We start from the raw sequence: 22595 nt of genomic DNA, 5'->3' as shown, positions 1-22595 counted from the left end.
AAATTTTAAGTACAATTTAAGTACAAAAAATTGTAACTGGTATTACAATTATGACATGTGAGCAGAAATATAGTTTTAGTAAAGCATTCCATGTTGAGTTAACGTGGGTAATGCCAAGAGTTTTAAATATGAAGGAACTTTAGCATTATAAAGCTAAAACTATTGTTGAAAAACTTGGCTTGCGCATTTAAGGTTAATTTTGCAAAAATTAAACATTTTCAGGAGTAAATTGAAAGCGAAATACTTTATTTTTGAATACATCACTAATCTTGAAAGACCCTAACCATATATTGATTATGGGAAGACCACGATTGACGTATTCTTGAATACATCACTATTCTTGAAAGACCATAGCCATAAATTTTATTATAGAAAGAAGACCACTATTGACGTAAGTGGCTCTGTAGACTCTTGATAAACCATAACTCGAGTCACGGTTCTGCATGACATTGTCTTTAAGCAACTAAATCCAAATCTTTGGGTTCTTAAATACACAGGGCAATCAGCTTTGTCCTTCCTTAGTCTTCTCTACTTACCGGGGCAACTAAGTAGTGTTTACATGATCATAGCAACTTATCAGGTGGTTGTTGCATATTAGTGATAATGGTTTTAGTTCTTAGTGAACTGTTGTCTCGCTGTCGAGCCAGTTCCTGTCAAGTTATCAATAAGCAGCCGACTCTTATCCTGGGATGAGCCTCTTAATGATAAAAAGGCATAAGTGACGCAGCAGACACTTATCCTGAGATGAGCTCTTAACGATAAAAAGGCATAAGTGACACTAAAAGGAAAAATTCGCCCTTAATTTCTGGAGATGCGTTCAGTTTCATCGGCTTTGCCATTAATTATTACGCACCGAATCGGAAGGAAATCAGAATTGAGAGTTTGTTGCATAATTAACGTGAGGCCACAGTTGGTCCCTATTACCTTCATACTGAAGTTTGCCTGAAATGGAATTTTAGCTGTACTGTAATAGCCTTCCATTACCATTAGCGTATAGGTTAAAATATTGCATTTATGTCCCTGAAACTATTTTAACAAATTCAAGTATACAAAAAACTTCCTGTAACAAGATATGAAAGCCTGTGAAGTTGAATGATAAAACGCAGATGTTTTACACTAACGACAGTGTTAATGAATGAGCATTAAAAGCATCCTGGTTAAAGTTATAACTCCTTAACGCCAGAGAGGTTAAAATTTTTACGTAAAGAAAAGCTACAGTGGTAATGAATCTGTATAAACTGAATTGCCATAAATGACCCGGTATAGTAATTTGGCAAATATCTCACTGGTACCGGAGGTCCAAAAGTATATCAAAATGATTGCTCTGTGGTGTATTTGGTAACAGCCTTTATGGGAGAAAGTATTAAGGTTTCGTTTCGACTAAAAGAGGCAACTTTGGTTAGAAACTTAGAAGTATGAGTGCATTCAAGTTTGAGGCTTAATACAAGCTTTAGTTCGAATAGTGAACATGTGAGGGCATGATGTCTTATATTGAAGGAACGCGAGGACGGCCGGTATGTTGGGTAATTTTGGGTTTATTATTCTGAATGGTTGCAGATACTGACTAGTATCAGATTATCTCTTAATGCTGATACGTAAGAGATGCATATCTGAATGTAAGACACCTCGTGCTAGGTCATCTTGATAATAAACAGGTTTGGAAAGTAGGTTTAAATGCTACAGAATACCGTGAAAGCACAAATCAGAATTGTGGCAATAAATGGTAAACTGAATACAGTAAAAAAAAAAAAAAAAAAAAACTAAAAAAAAAACTGACAAAACTGTATAGTGCCCGGCCGACACGAGTAGTTTGCTTGTCAATGGGCAAAACGTATGGATAAACCAGCGAATTGGCCTGTGCCCGTAGTTAACCTAAATCGCAGGCTATTCACAAGACCTTGCTGATACTTTATTAGACTACCCACTCAGTAGTGATACTAGTGAGCACAATGTCACAGGCATATCAGACTGTCATTTCCCGATGGGGGCACGTCCTTCCGGGATTTTTTTCCTTACAGTGTATACATAAGTTGCACTGAGAAAAAGAACTTTAGTCAACAGTGCTAACTGGTTTAGAAAAACTCAAATATGAGTGTGACAATCAGGCGTACGCGCGTTATTATACCAAATTATTGTCTAGTTGCCGCTCACACCAAACCTTCAAGGGAAGTTTGCAAGAAGGGCGGACATACGTGAGCAACAAGATTGAAAACAAGATGAAGAGAAAGTCTATGATAGATAATCTGCTTACACATAATCTCGAGACATTTTAAAATAAAAGCCAGGTTTTATATGCCCGTGCGCTTTTGTACTTTTCATTTTTAGTTCCTGTTAGTGAATTGGTCCAGTAGTTTAGAAGACGTGTCCCAAATTCAAGTAAATTTTCTTTCGAAGAGGCCATAGGGAAGAACCCAGCGTTAACTAGCTCAGAAGAGGGGGCGAACAGGAATGGGAATAGATAACGATGGATAGATGGAAAATAAAAAAAAATGGGAAAACCGAAGTACGAAGAGAAAACTACGAGTTCTGTATCGTTCGTTGAAATTTTAGATAAGGTTTTTTTTTTTATAGCTATTTTTTGTGAGTTATGCTCTGCATTATCTTGAAATTTGGCAAGATGCAGATAGTGGTGATTATATATGAAACAATTTTCTGAACAGAAAAAAGCAAATGTGTAAGAGAATTGTTACTAAAACAGATTTCAGACCAGAAAAAAGTACGTGTAGAGTTTTTAAATACCGCAGTGAACCAAAACGCGTAACACATTGAAGCCATTATCACCTAAAATCCATATTTCATTTTCGAATTGACATAAAAATCACCAATCTGGAAGCTAGTAATGATAGTGATTAATAGTAGCAGATTCCATACAAGTAACAGGTTCAACCACCAGCGCATTGCCATTAATGATAGAGATCAAACTTTTTGAGGTCATTTACCACTGTCAGAGTATTGTTTTTTTAATAGGTTAGGTCACTAATTATTATTGCAATTACTAATATTAGCAACGTCCAGAGGAACGAACAGAAAACCCATGAATTATCTGGCAAGCTTAATTGATTAATTGATTTAGTTTTCTGGCGTCAACGTCACTGACAACGATAGCAAGCCTAAACAATATAGAATGCTACATTAAAAATGAAGCAAAAAAAGGGACCTCGTAAATGACGGATTTAAGAAAATATGTATAAAAAATGTGCGAACGGACGTTAGATCTCAGATCCAACTACATTGGAAGCGTAGAAGAAAGTAGTAGGCTTCAAGAAGTTAAGGGACTATGCTATGGATTTAGTAGTTTGTTGCTCGTTACTATTTTCATAACAGTATTCACCAATATGTCGTACGACCATTTACTTAGAGTTTTCAACGGCTGTTACGTTAGAGCCTCAAAACGTTAGTTTGAAGGCTGAATGTACTTGATTCTGCTGAGAGAGAGAGAGTGTGCATGCATATGTACTTAATTCTGCAGAGAGAATGTGCATGTGTACTTAATTCTGCAGAGAGAGAGAGAGAGAGAGAAAGATTTGCACTTAATTTTAGTATGATAGAGAGAGAGAGAAACTGTACTTAATTCTGCAGAGAGAGAGAGAGAGAGAGAGAGAGAGAGAGAGAGAATATTGCTTTTATAGGCGAGTTAATGATAAAATCAAAATTTCCATAAGCCCACTATATCCATGATAGCGTCATTTTATTTTAAATTGGTATATGGCAATTTGTATTCGGTGTCTGGTCGTTGGGGTTATGGGTTGACAGATTGGTAATTCGGTGGCTAATTGATAGGGGAAACAGGCAGAACCACATATTGTTCTCGCCACAAAAAAGAAAAATGTAATTTCGGAAATGTTTTTCCTTTATGCGTCATTGGATCTTTGTCATAACAAAAACTGCTTTTGCATTGCTGCATCATTATGCTTCACGGATTCAAAATTAGTCATACCTTGTCTTAATAATCATCCTCATATCACAGGAATAGAGAACACGTTCTTTAATACCATGGGGAAATTTATTTCAACAATCTGAAGTGATTGTTTCTTGAAAATATTTTCATAAAATACACCTTTTATATCATTCTCTCTCTCTCTCTCTCTCTCTCTCTCTCTCTCTCTCTCTCTCTCTCTCTCTCTCTCTCTCGTTTCGGGAATGTGAAACGGTATTCCTGAATTTTTTGCTCTGTCCTAAAAGTAATCCTTTGATATATTGTTTCGGCTTTACTGGGAGACAGAGAGCATACACAGCAGACACGTTATATATATATATATATATATATATATATATATATATATATATATATATATATATATATATATATATATATATATATATATATATATATATATATATATATATATATATACACACACACACACGTGTGTGGTGTGTGTAACTGCTTGAGAGAAGTCTTATATAAAAGCTAATGGCTGTAGTGGATTGATGTATCTTGATTTGATTTTTTCCAGTTTTTCGATAACGTAAATAGAAAGTCATTCCCTGTAATTTTTTCCATAAAATTCTCACTACATATTTCGCAAAGTGCATTGTCCATGTCTTCGCCCACTTTTTGTAGAGTAATGAACAAAAGTTCTTGTCGACTGGGGTAGGTCACAGTCCAGGGGAAGACTTGAATGTGAATTAAAACTTTGTCCCAGAGTACTTTCCAAAAACGTCAAGGTCCTTCTCTCATGAAATCACTCCTTTATGGGGAAAGGAGACACCTACGTGTGTGCACGCACGTTATATATACATACATGCAGATGCATAAATATATATTTGTACATATTGTATATATGAATATACACACAATATATAATTATATATATATATATATATATATATATATATATATATATATATATATATATATATATATATATATATGTTAAAAGTGTGTAGGTTAAAGCATAGCGACAATAACCAACCCAGCGCGAACATCGTTCCCATTTATTTTTCTATTTGTTTTACCCCTTTTACGGCGGCACTGTTGCAGGGGTTCGCTTTCTATTCCAGGATATGAAATTACGCCGTTTAAATGTTGCCATTTTCGCTGTGTATAATAAAATCGGACTAATGCGTAAATATTTCTCTTGTGTTCCACGGTTTTTTTTTCTTTTGTATTTTTTTTTTTACTCTTGCATGGGGTATTGTTAAAAGAAAATACTGCTCTTTTCCCTTTTGACGTACCAGTATTTTTAGAAGCCTCGTGATTTTTTTAGACCTTTGGTTCTCTTCTTTAAATTTTTTTTTTTTTTTGTAGTCGAGGTTTTTTAAACCTCGGTATTTGACAAGTGCAGTTACGTCGATGAAAAGCATGAGGGATAAGTTATTCTTATAATTATTTGCAGCTTATTATTCTTTCTTACTATTATTATTCTTCATTCGTGGTTATTATCATTTTTATCACTTATGCAATCAGTAGTTGCCGATATGTATTTATATATATGTATATGTATATATATTTATATATGTATATGTATATATATATATGTATATATACATATATATATAGTTGTATTCTTCTCAATCACGAAGATAAAATATCTCGATATACTCTACAATGAAAACGAAGGAGAAACTGAAGAGGGGAAAAAGGAAATAGAGTTCTTAATTTGTCCCAACAGTTTCGCCTTCCATCAGGCCTCTTCCGGGGAACTTTATTGACTAATCAGTTTAAGAAAAACATATACCGGACATGTTTCCATTTGACATAACACATAAACAAGTAAAAATGGTTAACGGTGCTTACAACTGTCACAGGATAATATAAAATATAAATTGTCTACTACATACTTCGTCCAACAGAAAAGGTTAAGTCTAATGAGGCTAAACAGGTAATTAAGTGAATACCAAAATCAATATATTTCATAATTTGTACTGGTTTTTCATGATATGTAGAAAGACTGGGTCTGTCTCGAACAAACCTTTACTGCCATTAAAGTTGTTTTCACTGTATTGAATACATGCCGTTCCCCGCTCTTTCTACATATCATGAAAGACCAGTACAAATTCTGTAATATATTGGCTTAGGTATTCACTTAATTACCTGTTTAGCCTCATTAGACTTAACCTTTTCTGTTGGACGAAGTATGTACTAGACAATTTATATTCTATATTATCCTGTAACAGTTGTAAGCACCGTTAACCATTTGTGGTTGTTTGTTTTATGTAAGTGTTGAAGTCAAATGTAAACATATGTCCGGTATACGTTTTTCTTAAACTGATTAGTCAATAAAGTTCTCCGGAAGAGGCCTGATGGAAGGCGAAACTGTTGGCACAAATTAAGAACTCTATTTCCTTTTTCCCCCTTCGGTTTCTCCTTCGTTTTCATTGTGGAGTACATCGATATACAATATATACATATATGTATGTATATATATATATATATATATATATATATATATATATATATATATATATATGTATGTATATATATATATATATATATATATATATATATGCATGTATATATGTATGTATATATATGTATATATTCATGTATACATATATGTATATATACATATATATTTATATGTATATACACATATTACATATATATAGACAGATACATAACATTCAAATGAAGTAAATAAGGGTGCAAGTACTTACGATTTAAGATATGATACTGTATATATCAGGCAAAACAAATTCGAGAAAAAATAGGTAACTTAACGTTAGTCAGATTAAAAAGAAGTCCTTTAAGCGCTAAGGCCTAACTCACTTGAAGCAAGAGACAAAAAATAGTGGGAAATAGGATTTAAAAATACATGAACAGAGAAATGGATAAACTTATGTTAGAAGGGTTAAGGGAAAAGAGATCAAAAGAGAGAGAGAGAGAGAGAGAGAGAGAGAGACATCGCTCCATCTAGACGTAGAAAAACAGTCTGTGTTTGAGTTTACTCTCATCTGATATTCATGCGTCTTCACACGGTCATGGGAGGGGATAAAAACCTAATTTCCCCGACGCCGACGAAACTCCCCAGGAAACAAAGGATTCTCTCATATATAAACGCAGACTTTGTCATTATTTTGCTTTCATTCTTTTCTTCTGTACGATCTCTCTCTCTCTCTCTCTCTCTCTCTCTCTCTCTCTCTCTCTCTCCTCTCTCATATATATCTACTGTATATGTGTGTGTGTACCTTTACATCTCTCTCTCTCTCTCTCTCTCTCTCTCTCTCTCTCTCTCTTATTGGTTGCCCATCGATGGTGATGTAAGCCTGTCCTATGGTTTTTTCCATCTTCCTCGTCCTCCTCCTCCTCCTCCTCCTCTTCTTCCTTATGTCTTTTAAGCGAGACAAACAACCAAGCGAGAAAGTCCGGGCATGAATTTTCTTCTTTTGATAAACGAAGGTCAAAGGCTTCCTCGAGCCTCTCTCCTCAAACGAAGACATAAAAGACTGAGGGAAAACACAAAACCTCCTGTTTTCAACTCTTCATCAGTGGCTTCTCAATTCTTGTTGAAAGTCGATCTGTGCGGGTTCGAAGAAGAGTTTTCGTACCACCTCGTTCTCAAGGATGTTCGATTCTCGTCCTTGTTTTTTCCTCCATTTTTATTATTTCCCGTCTTGCCAGGTAAATGCCGGCCTCGAGCCATGAGAAGATAGGAGAGCTAAGCGCAGTAGGGTTAACGCTCCTGCCTTTTGTGGTGCTGTTGAGGTATCTTCGAGCAGCATCGTGCCTGGTCTCGTTTAATATTTTTTTTTTTTTTTACCTTTTTCCTTCATCTTGTTTTGTCCGTCACATTTCGACCTCAAGCCTGGAAAGCAGAGGGCTGGTTAACGACCCCTGCCTTGTTGAAAGAGACATCGTTTCTAGGGTATTCTCACTCTACTTCGTATGTTTTTTTTTTTTTTTTTTTATCTTTTTTTCACCATGTTTACACCACCGTGATGTGACAGGTGAAAGCATAGACTGTAACACGTTCCTTACATCACTGGTCTCTCGTTCAGTGAAGTTAATCACCAGGAGTCGGGTAAAAGGTGCCATTTGGCGTCCTGGCGTCCTGAACATTTGGCGTCCTCAAGAAAGGGTGTCATTTGGCATCCTCAATTATTATTATTATTATTATTATTATTATTATTATTATTATTATTATTATTATTATTATTATTTTTATATTTTTGCTGAAGAAAATAACATGCATATATAAAAAAAAATTATGTAGTAGGGTAAAAGGTGCCATTTGGCGTCCTGGCATCCTGAACATTTGGCGTCCTCAAGAAAGGGTGTCATTTGGTGTCCTCAGTTATTATTGTTATTATTATTGTTATTATTATTATTATTATTATTATTATTTTTTTTTTTTTTTTTTGCTGAAGAAAATAACATGCATATATAAAAAAATTATGTAGTAGGGTAAAAGGTGCCATTTGGCGTCCTGAACATGTGGCATCCTCAAGAAAGGGTGTCATTTGGCATCCTCAGTTATTATTATTATTATTATTATTATTATTATTATTATTTTTATATTTTTGCTGAAGAAAATAACATGCATATATATAAAAAAAATTAAGTAGTAGGGTAAATGGTGCCATTTGGCGTCCTGGCATCCGGAACATTTGGCATCCTCAAGAAAGGGTGTCATTTGGCATCCTCAATTATTATTATTATTATTATTATTATTATTATTATTATTATTTTATTTTTTGCTGAAGAAAATAACATGCATATACAAAAAAAATTATGTATAAGTAGGGTAAATGGTGCCATTTTGCGTCCTGAACATTTGTTAGTAGGGTAAAAGGTGTCATTTGGCGTCCTCAAGAAAGGGTGTCATTTGGTGTCCTCAATTATTATTATTATTATTATTATTGTTTATTCTATTTTTATATTTTTGCTGAAGAAAATAACATGCATATATAAACAAAAATTATGTAGTAGGGTAAAAGGTGCCATTTTGCGTCTTGAACATTGTTAGTAGGGTAAAAGGTGCCATTTGGCGTCCTGGCATCCTCAAGAAAGGGTGTCATTTGGCGTCCTCAATTATTATTATTATTATTATTATTATTATATTTTTGCTGAAGAAAATAACATGCATATATAAAAAAGAATATGTAGTAGGGTAAAAGGTGCTATTTTTCACCTTCCAAATTTTTTATCTAAATATGTATTTGTCCGTGTAGTTTGGTGACATATCACACATGCACGTACACACACACACACACACATATATATATATATATATATATATATATATATATATATATATATATATATATATATATATATATTACTAAAAGGACCTCATTCAAACTGGATGGTATCTAATGGAGTTTTTATTCAAAAAGTTACAAGCTTTCTTGGACAAACAGTCCACATTATCAAGTATCCGTACAATGAGCAAACGCATAGTCCGGCTGTATTTATATCTGTGTGCTGGGTACTTTTAATCCTATAATCGCCTAGCTCTTCCTGTGTGACCTCCACCCTCTCTTGACCTTGGTCTTTCTCTGATCCCTGGTTCCAGATGTCCGTTTTCCGTGCGTTCTCTTGCGTTTTTTCTTCGTTTCCTTGCTACTGTGGAGTATACGATTTTTCTAGATATGCTGTCTTCAAAGCCGTTTCCGGTGTTCCCTGCCATCGTGTTGTTGGCGCAAGTTAAGAAGGCGTTCTCTACAACCAGTCTAGATGTTTTGTTGGTGTTCCTGTACAGAAAACTCATATTTTCCCAGTCTATTCTGTGATCATTTTCCCAACAGTGTTTGGCAACTGCCGACGTCTGATTATAATGCCTTATGTTCTGCAGATGTTGTTTGCTTCGCTCTTTACACGATTTGCCAGTTTCGCCATAGTACCCTTCTTCACAGTCTAGACACGCTGCCATATAAACCCCCCCTCTAATCTCTTCCCCCTCTACCGACTTTTTTTGTTTCTAACTATTTTATTCCTAATGGTGTTTTTTGTAGCTGCCTATCAATTTGAAATTATTTAGCTTCCTGTTGATGGGTGCAATAGGGTTGTTGTCCGGAACTGTAATTATTTTCTTTCCTACCAAATGTTCCTTTTCAATCCTTTCCCTCTCCCCAAAATAGTTTTTCCTTGCTTTGATATGTGCCCACTCCCACCAATACTTAGGGTAGCCTAATCTCCTAAAACTCTCCCTCAGGTAATCCAACTCTTCGTCTAAAAAAATTCGGGACTGCAAATCCTATAAGCCCTGATGGCCAACCCTGTCATTAATCCTATTTTTATTTCTTTCCTATGACTGGAGAACCTATGTATGTATGAATTGGTGTGTGTCTTCTTCCTATATACCTTGAATTTTAAATTCTCCCCTACCCTCTTGACCAGGACATCCAAGAAAGGAATTTCTCCTTCCTTCCTTCTCTTCTTCTAATGTGAACTTGATGTGTTCATTTAGTTTATGTTTTCTAGAAACTTGTGTAGATCTTCCCTTTCTCCCTTGTAAATGACCAAGATGTCATCCACGTATCTTACCCATTTTACGATATTTAAGTTCCCTTTATTTACTTTGCCCACCTCTTCCTTTTCAAACCATTCCATAAAGATATTGGCTAGAATTGGTGAAAGACTTGAACCCATGGCCACGCCATTTTTTTGTATATAATGGTTTTCGCCCCACTTGAAAACATTAACGCTGAGGGCCGCTGTTAGCATTTTTATTAAAACGTCATGATCTACAGTATGTCGCATGTATAGACCCCCTCCTCCATATTCTTTTTATTATTTCCATCGTCGTCTTTACTGGTACGTTAGTGAACAGGAAGTTACATCCAAACTTGCAAATTTGCAGTCTTTTACGTTAATTTTGGATAATTCGTCTATCAGGTTCATGTTATGTTTTAAATGCCCTTCGGATACTAAGCCTACCCATTTTCCCATTATGTTGGAAAGAAATTTCTCCAGCCTCCTCTGCGGTGATCTCGTCGATGCCACGATCGGTCTTAGCGGGCACCCTTCCTTGTGGATCTTAGGGCTACCATAAATATATGGGATCTCTGGACATTCCACTGATTTTACTCTGTTCTAATTCTTTTCTTTTGGTTTTGTCGTGGATTTTTGTCAATGCTTCCCTTACTTCTTTGTTAAAATTGCACTGTACCCCCCTAATGTCCGGTTTTTTGTTGCAAGCCTCATATGTGTTTTCATCGTTTAACAGTTGTTCTAACTTATTCTCGTATTCTGCGGCGTCCATTACTACAACCGCCCCCCCTTTGTCTGCCTTACAAATCTTTGTCCTTGTATTTTCCTAACCTATCAAGGGCCTTAATACGTCCTCCTCCGGAAACACGAATCTGTTCGACCTAATCCCCGCCCACATGGCCCCCCTGCAAAAAGCTGCTTCATCCCCATTTTTGTTCTTATCTAGTTCCCTTAAGCTTCTACACATTTCGATGAAATCTTGACTTTCGTTCCCCATGCAAAAATTAAGGCCATATCCTAACACTAGCACTTCATCCCTACTTAGGAGTCTCTTGGAAATGTTCTTGACTAAATCAAAGTTCCCTTTTTTTACCCACCCCGACCTATCGAAAATGGCAACGAGTCTATTCTCGTGTAGCTGAGAACTACGGCGGGCACATACCTTTACATAACTGGCAATTCCTTTGAAAACGTTGTCTAGGCTGGGGCCTCCGTATTTCTCCGTCAGTTCTCTCCTGATTTTTCTGCTTTTCATCCTTAGTTCTTCCAACTCGATCTTTTTCTTCCTTATGTCTTCCTTCATGGTCTCTTCTACAAAACCAGGAAACGGATGTTCATCAGTGTCTCTCTCTCGTATCTTGTCCAACGATTTCGGTGCCACACAGTCTGCTATGCAATTCTTAAGGAACCGGATTTTGTTGTCTGTCACCGCTATGCTCCGTCTCACTTTCTCATAATTTCTTACTTCCAGCATGGCTCTGCCTCCATACATTCTTTTAAAACTCCTGAACCAATCCATCTCGAGGTCATATAAATTAACTTTATCACATACACAATTGTTCTGTGCATTAGTAGAATTACTAAAAGGACCTCATTCAAACTGGATGGTATCTAATGGAGTTTTTATTCAAAAAGTTACAAGCTTTCTTGGACAAACAGTCCACATTATCAACGCAGATGTAGGAGACACGAAAAGGAAGAGCTTCGAGCTGGAAGTCTCCTCTTGCCATTGGATACCTCGACGTGGGGAAGAAGTGATACCGATTTCACATATTCCTCAGTGGCAACCTCTGGAGTGGCCTAAAATCCCGTAAGTGCAATGCCTACCACATATGCGAAATTGATTTCCCCACCTTCTGAGGATTGTAATGTGGCAGGAACTTACTCATCGAAGAACACCTTCAGCACTGGCGTGTTTCCTACAGTCAGCAGCGAAATAACTGGTTCCGGGACTCTGCATAGGAATCATCTGTTTTCACAAAAAAGCAGAGACGCCGTAGGCTCTGGCTAGCTAACAGAGCGAAGAATGGGGGAAGGGCCCATCCCTGGTAAAACTAAACCCCCATTTCAGTGATGCTTTGTTGGCTGAAGATGCCGCAGGTGAGATCAATTGTGATCGTCAAAGGCCAAAAACAAATATATATATATATATATATATATATATATATATATATATATATAATATTATTATTAGTAATATACATATATATTTATATATATATATATATATATATATATATATATATATATATATATATATATATATATATATATATATATAGAATATATAATGTGTAATATACATATATATTTATATATATATATATATATATATATATATATATATATATATATATATATATATATATATATATATATATATATATATATATATATATATATATATTTCATATTTACATATATAATGTGTGTGCGTGTGTGTGTAATAAGTTTTCAAACTGCACGTGACAAATATATATGCAGATAGCCATTTGAAAGGTGAAAATTTCAGACCAGGTACCAAGAGTTTTCGCGCATCATGTACACTTCGTGAGGGGTACTTTGGAGTAATTTATACCCCAAAGAAGTGTACATGATAAGCGAAAGTTCTTGGTACCTGGTCTGAAATTTTCACCTTTCAAATGGTTATCTGCATATATATATATGTCACGTGCAGTCTGGAGAACTTATTACACACACACACGCACCACACGATATATATGTATATATATATATATATATATATATATATATATATATATATATATATATATATATATATATATATACATATATATATATATATATATATATATATATATATATATATATATATATATATATATACATATACATATATATATATATATATATATATATATATATAATATATATATATATATATATATATATATATATATATATATATATATTACACACACACACACACACACACATAATATAATATATATATATATATATATATATATATATATATATATATATATATATATATATATATATATATATTGGCCTTTGACGATCATAACTTGATCTCACCCTTGGGGCATCTTCGCCAACAAAACATCACTGAAATGGGGGTTTAGTTTTACCAGGGATGGGCCTTTCCCCATTCTTCACTCTGTTAGCTAGCCAAGAGCCTACGGCGTCTCTGCTTTTTTGTGAAAACAGATGATTCCTATGCAGAGTCCCGAAACCAGTTATTTCGCTGCTAACTGTAGGAAATGCCAGTGCTGAAGGTGTTCCTCGACGCGTAAGTTCCTGTGTATGAATCACGGTGATGTGATAAAAAGTCATAATATGGCTGCATGCGACAAACGCACTACATGGTCAACATGGCAGAGGTGGGTGGATATCGGCTCTAAATGCAAACACCTGAGTTCGACGGGGATCTGTAGATGGGAGCCGATATCCACTTATACCTCACTTGCTGGTCATGTGGTTTAAGACGTCCACTGTAGTCCTGAGTTCTTGTCCTTCACTGGTTCGAGCCCACGGGACGACGAACTTATCAACTAAAAAATTCCCCTTCGGTAACATATATGAAAATATATTATTTCCAAGGTAGAGCAAACTGGATATTAAAGGACGTTTGTAAGCTTACTGATTATACAGTATATATATATATATATATATATATATATATATATATATATATATATATATATATATATATATATATGTATTATATATTATGTGTATATATATGTATATGTATATATATATATGTATATATGTGTATATGTATATGTATGTATATATATGTATATGTATGTGTATGTATATGTATATGTGTGTATGTATATATATGTATATGTATGTGTATGTATATGTATATGTATGTATATATATGTATATGTATGTGTATGTATATGTATATGTGTGTATGTATATATATGTATATGTATGTGTATGTATATGTATATTGTATATATATGTATGTATATGTATGTATATGTATATGTATGTGTTTGTATATGTATGTGTATGTATATGTATAATATCAGTTCAGCCATATCAGTTCAGCATGTGTCTCCTCCTCCTAATCAGACTCTTATCGATAAATTGGGGTTAGTAATAGATAGTTTATATTGGTTCAACTCTTATCAGTCATGCAGCCATTGATGAGTCACGCAGTGGGTCTCTCTCATATCCGTTCGGAGACTTGGCACCTTTTACCCTGCTACATAATTTTTTTTTATATGCATGTTATTTTCTTCAGCAATAATAATAATAATAATAATAATAATAATAATAATAATATATGAAGGGAGTAGACCCTCTTTTAAACAGGTCTTATTAAAAAGGATGGCTGTATTATGCGAATTTATCTTATATAGTGTCTTTTCTATCTTCCTTATGATTCGCTTTTCAGGCTCAGCGATGTTAGTCAGCAACTGGCCGATATTCATGTTGGGAAAGGATAGTGTGCGGAATATGGGAAGTCTTTTATTAAAATATCCAATCAGAAATCGTTCGTCTGGATTCAGGTTCTAAAATCATCGCTGAGCCTGAAAAGCAAATCATAAGGAAGATAGAAAAGACACTATATAAGATAAATTCGCATAATACAGCCATCCTTTTTAATAATAATAATAATAATAATAATAATAATAATAATAATAATAATAATAACAACAACTGAGGACGCAAAATGACACCCTTTCTTGAGGACGCCAAATGTTCAGGACGCCAAATGGCACCTTTTATCCCTACATAATTTTTTTTTATATATGCATGTTATTTTCTTCAGCAAAAATGTAAAAATTAAATATAATAATAATAATAATAATAATAATAATAATAATAATAATAATAATAATAATAATAATTGAGGACGCCAAATGTTCAGGACGCCAGTACACCAAATGCCACCTTTTACCCTACTAACAAATGTTCAGGATGCAAAATGGCACCTTTTACCCTACTACATAATTTTTTTTATATATGCATGTTATTTTCTTCAGCAAAAATATAAAAATAATAATAATAATAATTGAGGAAGCCAAATGACACCCTTTCTTGAGGACGCCAAATGTTCAGGACGCCATGGGGACACCAAATGGCACCTTTACCCTTTACTAACAAATGTTCAGGACGCAAAATGGCACCTTTTACCCTACATAATTTTTTTATATAATGTTATTTTTCTTCAGCAAAAATATAATAATAATAATAATAATAATAATAATAATAATAATAATAATAACAATAACAACAACTGAGAACACTAAATGACACCCTTTCTTGAGGACGCCAAATGTTCAGGATGCCAGGACGTCAAATGGCACCTTTACCCTACCAACAAATGTTCAGGATGCAAAATGGCACCTTTACCCTACTACATAATTTTTTATATATATGCATATTGTTTTCTTCAGCAAAAATATAAAAAAAAATAAATAATAATAATAATAATAATAATAATAATAATAATAATAATAATAATAATAATAATAATAATTGAGGACATAAATGACACCCTTTCTTGAGGAAGGCAAATATTTGGGATGCCAGGGCAAATGGCACCTTTTACCCTACTACATAATCTTTTTTATATGTTATTTTCTCCAGCAAAAATATAATAATAATAATAATAATAATAATAATAATAATAATAATAATAATAATAATAATAATAATAATTGAGGACGCCAAATGACACCCTTTCTTGAGGACGCCAAATGTTCAGGAAGCCAGGACGCCAAATGGCACCTTTTACCCTACTACCAGGGGCCGGTGCCTACGGTAGATGGCTGACAGATTGAAAGAGGGGTTAGGAGCTGCATGAAAAATATTTTAGGAAATAAATGCATTTGTTACTGAAATTGCAACATTATGAGCGTTGGCGGATATTAATCCATTTGTTTGTGGTCATTTCCGATTACGTATATCATGGTTTGTTGATATTTAACAAATTGGAACTTCTACCTTTGTAAAAGTTGTTTTATCTTTAATAAGGAACCTCCGCTTATTTGTTTGTAAGTTAGCAGGGTAATGAAAATCACACCATACAGAATTATAGAAAAGATTTATACAACGGGTGTATCATCAACAACGACCTCACCCGCGACAACAGTCATCAATCCAAAGACATCCCCATCAACAATAGCAAGTTAACACAGCTTTAAGATTCAAATATCAATTCTGCTTTATGCAATTGAAAAGCAGGAGCTAGGTTGTGTTGCTGGGAAGATACTCTGTAAAGTTATGTTGAACTGGAAGTAAAATTACCTACAATTTGGACAAAGTATACACCTTTAGTTTAACCAGACCACTGAGCTGATTAACAGATCTCCTAGGGCTGTCCCGAAGGATTAGACTTATTTCACGTGGCTAAGAACCAACTGGTTACCTAGGAACGGGACCTAGAGCTTAGTGTGGAATCCGAACCACATTATACCAAGAAATGAATTTCTATCACTAGAAATACATTCCTCTAATTCTTCATTGGCCGGCCGAAGACTCGAACTCGGGCCTAGCAGGATATACTTCAACCAGTGTAGGATTAGATTTGCTTTCTCTCTTTCTTACTACCTCACCACTGATTTCCAACCATGTCATGAAGTCAAGTAATGCTAACCACTCGTGTTTTCCCTCAGTCAATGACCATCGATGTTTTGAAACCAAACAACCTTTAATATCTCTCTCTCTCTCTCTCTCTCTCTCTCTCTCTCTCTCTCTTTTGTAGACAACTGAAGAATTGATCATTATAATATGAATAACGAAAATTAAAAAATATTTGAACATGGATTCCATTGGTTACATTTACAAGATTTGCGTAAATACAACGACCAGCCGTCGATTTAGTTGTATTTGCGGAATAAACAATATTACACCGTTAGAGGTGATATTGTAAAGCTGCAAGCGAATCTATATCTGATTAAGCAGAAGCGATAAAACACTGAGATCAGCATTATATTAACCTTCTCTCTCTTAATAGGCTCCTTATGGTTTACTTCAAGATTAAGTCCCCGTAGGAGGTTAGTGCCATCAGTGCACCTCATGCGGTGCACTATAGGGATTACTAAAGATTCTTTGCAGCGTGCCTTCGGCCCCTAGCTTCAAACCCTTTCGTTCCTTTTACTGTACCTCCTTTCATATTCTCTTTGTTCCATCTTAATTTTCACCCTCTCCTAACAATTAATTCATAGTGCAACTGCGAGGTTTCCTCCTGTTATACCTTTCAAACCTTTTACTGTCAGTTTCCGTTTCAGCGCTGAATGACCTCATGGGTCCCAGTGCTAGGCCTTTGGCCTAAATTCTATGTTCATTTCAATTCAATTCAAGATTAAGTAGCCATTTTTTGCCTTTCCCTTTCTTTCCTTGTCTTTTCAGTCCTTGGAACAATAAGAGCATTGTTAGAATAGGGGCCTTGGTTTGATCATTTCATTGGCTTCATTAAAAAATTGAATTTGTCATTTACATTTATTTCTTTGTTATTGCAGTTGTGTTTTTATGTTGCATATTTTCCACTTTAACTGTGGTAATTAAGAATCTGAAATCTATTGATAAAACTCTTTCATAAAATAGTCTTTTTATTATTATTAGTATTTTTTTTTCATTTTGAGTGCTGTCACCGTAATTGATTTCACTATTGTTGTTATCGTTGTTAGTGGTTTTTTTAGTACCAATATTTCATGGACACTGTCGTTAGTCAAGTTTTTTTGTATGAATGTATATTTTAAATTTGGTATATTCTTTCAAAGCGCATAAGCATTTTCATTTATTTTCCAAGATGAAAACTCTACTGTGATACTATAAAGTTAATGTATTCTGATCCACACAGACACACACTTGCAGTTTCTTACGGATGGTTTTAACACCTTGGTGTTAAGGTTTACCTCGTCGAGGCTCTCGTAATCATGATGCGAGGACACATTTTGACGGTCTACTGACCGCCCAAGTTTGTTATTCTCTCTCTCTCTCTCTCTCTCTCTCTCTCTCTCTCACGCTTACACACACACATCACACACACACACACACCCCGGCTGCGACCCACTTCCGGTAATTCATTTCCAAGAACAACAGACGTGCAGTCGGTGTGAGGGAACGTTAGGGAAGAGAGAGAGAGAGAGAGAGAGAGCGAGGAAGGGAAGGAGACAGACCTAAATTACCTCTTAAAATATTCTAAAGCCTTCCCGTTTTCAATGATTCAGCCAGCATTTGAGCAGTGTTACATAATAGGTGTCGCTAATGTTTGCGAAATCTGGACATCACACAAAATTGTAATTAAAATACTTGCGACACAGTTTATAAAGAGTATTGGACATTTGCGAAATATAATAATTAAATATTTGTGTAAAGATTATTAGAAACAGGAGCATAAAAGTATTCGAAATTTGAGCTGATGCAAGAGAATATTGATCGCTATTGGAATGCAATGCAAACATTTTACATTAAAAATGTTGAGATTTAAAATGGTGTAAAAGTCGGGAAATTGGAGGATGTAAAGGACTGAGAACATATAAGGAAAATCAGAAACATACCAATAAAACAAAACGGTAATAAAATCATCATGACACACATTACTGTATTTCCTGAAAGCGGCAGTATTTAAGAGAAACTATACAGAAATGTTGCACCATATCTAAATATAGTATTTTAGATACCATATCTAAATACAGTGTTTTGATGACGGTGTAAATAAAAATCTTTTACCGTATATAAGTCCTCGCACTATACAAGCATTCTGTTATATCCGTATAAAAAGTAAAGTCCTCTCACTCCCAAGCAACAACAACAATCAGATTCATTACAAAACGAAAATGAAAAACGAGAGAAGTGAAGAGAAGCTGCGACTATTCCGGGCTAAAGTGCAATTCCTATTTGCAGTTGTGCTGAAAGAGTTCGCATTGTGAGTCTTTTATTGCACACAGAAACAGGCTCGCTTTTATTTGATTCCACGTCGCCGTCTTTTTCGAAAGACTACTGTGAAGGGAGGAAAAGCAAAAGGAAGAAGGAGTAAAGAGAGGGAAGTAAATAGACGGACTGAAAGGCCACGTAGTCCACGAAACGTTTTGCATCATTTCTCCGCTTCCGAGTTCATTGGGTTGCTGGGTGTTGTTTATCGCAGGAATGGAAATGCCGATTCTGTTTTGTCTTTTTTTAGACCTATTAATCTGTTTTCTACGATGGAAAAGAAAACTTTCGGGAGAGGTGTAGTGGAAGCCAAGTATACCTTAGTTTTACCAGACCACTGAGCTGATTAACAGCTCTTAGGGCTGGACCGATTAGACTTATTTTACGTGGCTAAGAACCAATTTACTTAGCAACGGACCTACAGCTTATTGTGGAATCCGAACCACATTAGGAAGCGAGAAATGAATTTCCATCACCAGAAATAAATTCCTCTAACTCTTCATCAGCCGGCCGGGGATTTGAACTCCGGCCCATCGAGTGACAGTCCGCAGCTCTACCGACTCACCGAACGAGGAGCTTAAAGTGTTGCGGAAAGAAGGCGACCAGCGGATAGACCAAGGTGACGCTGTACAATTATAAGACGACCTTCTGGAGACTCGACATTCTTTGGATACTGACCGTGACAGATCGAGATGACATAAACAGATAAGCGTTGAATTGGCTGGTGCTAGCGGCTATAAGTTTCAGTGTGTTCGGGGATCTATCGGAATTCTATTTAGTGAACAGTGAACTCGACTCGTCAGATTTTCCATCGAGAAAGGGTTCATCTGAGGGAATTTCCAGGCAGTTTCCATTTCTGTGATGGCGTAAATCAGGGTTTGGCAGAGTCCTGGGGCGAATAGCAATGGATCAATAATGTCTTTCAGATAACAGAGGAAGTGTGTGAATAATATCCCTTTTTTGATACACGTTCTGTCCAAACATTGTTTATTGTGAGAGGACAAATAATCTTAAGCATTTGCAGTTTCTGGCTAATGACGTTGTGCAATAGTATATCTAGCGTTGCATTTATTTTTAGTCACCTAGAAGCTTGAAAAATGTGCATACAATTAACGGCTCATTTTTGTTAATAGTGATAATTTCATTGCCTCTAGTTCTTAATATTAAACATCTACTCGAAATAACGTACACGATATTACGATATTTTTCCACTAATACGTCATTTTCCTTTTTGAGGAATAACTGCGGGTGGTGTTTGAATAGTTGTATATATACATATATGTATACATATATATATATACACATTATATATATACATATATATACGTATTACATACATATATATACGTATATATACATACATATACTTTATATATACATACATATACTTTATATATACATATATATGTGCATATATATACGTATACGTATATATACATATATATACATACATGTACTTTATAAATACATATATACATATATGTGCATATATATACTGTACATATATATATACGTATATATATACGTATATATATACATACATATAATTTATATACATATACATATATATGTGCATATATATACTGTACATATACAGTATATATAATCATATATATACATATATACAAATGCATATATACATACTGTATTTGCGTGTGTGTGTGGGTGTGTTGCGAAACAAAATTCGTACTGATTTAAAATTTTTTTAAATCGAAATCGAGAAGTGGGTTGAGCTGGAATAAAAAAAGACGAAACTTACCCCAAAATTGTATGCCTGGGGAGATGTGGGGTTTCATATCTAGCCCAGAGGGAGAGCCATGTATTACGAATGATATTTCGGGTAAATTGGGGTCACGTTTTCCCATTTTAATTGACGGATTCTGCCTTTTTTTTTAAACCTAGAGGCCTAATGAGATAGGCAACCCGAGTTACTGGCGTCGATTACAATCAAACCAAAAAATAAAAGGGGAAGGAAAAAGTGTGGGCTTATCCCTGAAAGCAGCAGTTTAAATGATATGAGGATGTATCTTTTACGAGCTCTGTTACAGGGCTCATACGTCTCTCTCTCTCTCTCTTCTCTCTCATATATATATATATATATATATATATATATATATATATATATATATATATATATATATATATATTTTATATATTATGTATATATATATATGTATATATATATATATATTTATATTTTATATATATATATATATATAATTTATATATATTATATGTATATATATATATATATATATATATATATAATTTATATATATATTATATGTATATATATATATATATATGTATATATATATATGTATGTATATATACTCGTATATATATATATAAACTTTAGTCCTCTCATCATAGGTGGGCTAATGTTCGGTGAGATAGGCACAGGAATATGGAAGGACATGGCACATTAAATTGTTGCTTTATTCACTAGCGACGTATCGAGACAAAGTCCCATCGACAGGCTAAAACAGAAAATAAATATAACATTAATCCGAGACACGTTTAAAAAAGAACGGGCAGCAAATTATCCAGCCCAGAACAAACATCAGGAATCACGCCAGAATCTGTAAGACAGACATATAAATTATAATACTTTGAGATTAACCTTAAGGTTATCATGACATAGTCAGTTTGACCTATACGTCAAGCTGACTTCCCCTGAAGGGAGGACAATTTCCTACCTCAGTGTGATTGCCAAAAATAATGTTACCATATGAACACCACCACCCCGTTCTTGAAAGTTTGGCATTTAAGAAACTGGTACCTTCACTAAGCACCCGTACCACCTCAGTACCTTTGTATATAGCGTAAAGCCACGTCACTATGTTCTTTGCCTCTTCTTGACTTTTCCACCGTCCTAAAGTTAAGTATACCTTAGTTTTACCAGACCACTTAGTTGATTAACAGCTCCTAGGGCTGGCGAAGAGTTAGACTTATTTTATGTGGCTAAGAACCAATTGGTTACTTATCAACGGGACTTACAGCTTATTGTGGAATCCGAACCACATTATAGCGAGAAATGAATTTTTATCACCAGAAATAAATTCCTCTAACTCATCAGCCGGCCGTGGAATCGAACTCCGGCCTAGTGAGTGCCAGTCCACAGCTCTACCGACTCACCCAACGAAGACCGTCCTGACTCGGACCGGCTGGACTCCGCTTGAGCAAGGTGTTTTCCTCATTCTCTGAGGTTTTTAATTCGTAATTTTACTTAGAAAAGTTTTAATTGTTTATAATTTTACTCTTCCGGTTTACGCTTTCTTTTCTACACGTGTTTTGAATTAATGTATTGTGCCATGTCGTTCCATGGAATTGTTTA

At 34.7% G+C, this 22595-nt stretch overlaps 1 protein-coding gene across 1 annotated transcript in view; it reads left to right on the top strand.

The window, feature by feature from the left end:
- LOC136842905 (kynurenine/alpha-aminoadipate aminotransferase, mitochondrial-like) overlaps positions 1–22595 on the top strand; it is a 654775-nt gene that overhangs the window by 474883 nt on the left and 157297 nt on the right. The window lies entirely within an intron of this gene.

Source organism: Macrobrachium rosenbergii, chromosome 2 (assembly GCF_040412425.1).
Source record: "Macrobrachium rosenbergii isolate ZJJX-2024 chromosome 2, ASM4041242v1, whole genome shotgun sequence".
Taxonomy (NCBI): Eukaryota; Metazoa; Arthropoda; class Malacostraca; order Decapoda; family Palaemonidae; genus Macrobrachium; species Macrobrachium rosenbergii.
The sequence above is the reverse complement of the archived record's forward strand: the minus strand, read 5'-3'. Positions and strand labels throughout refer to the sequence as shown.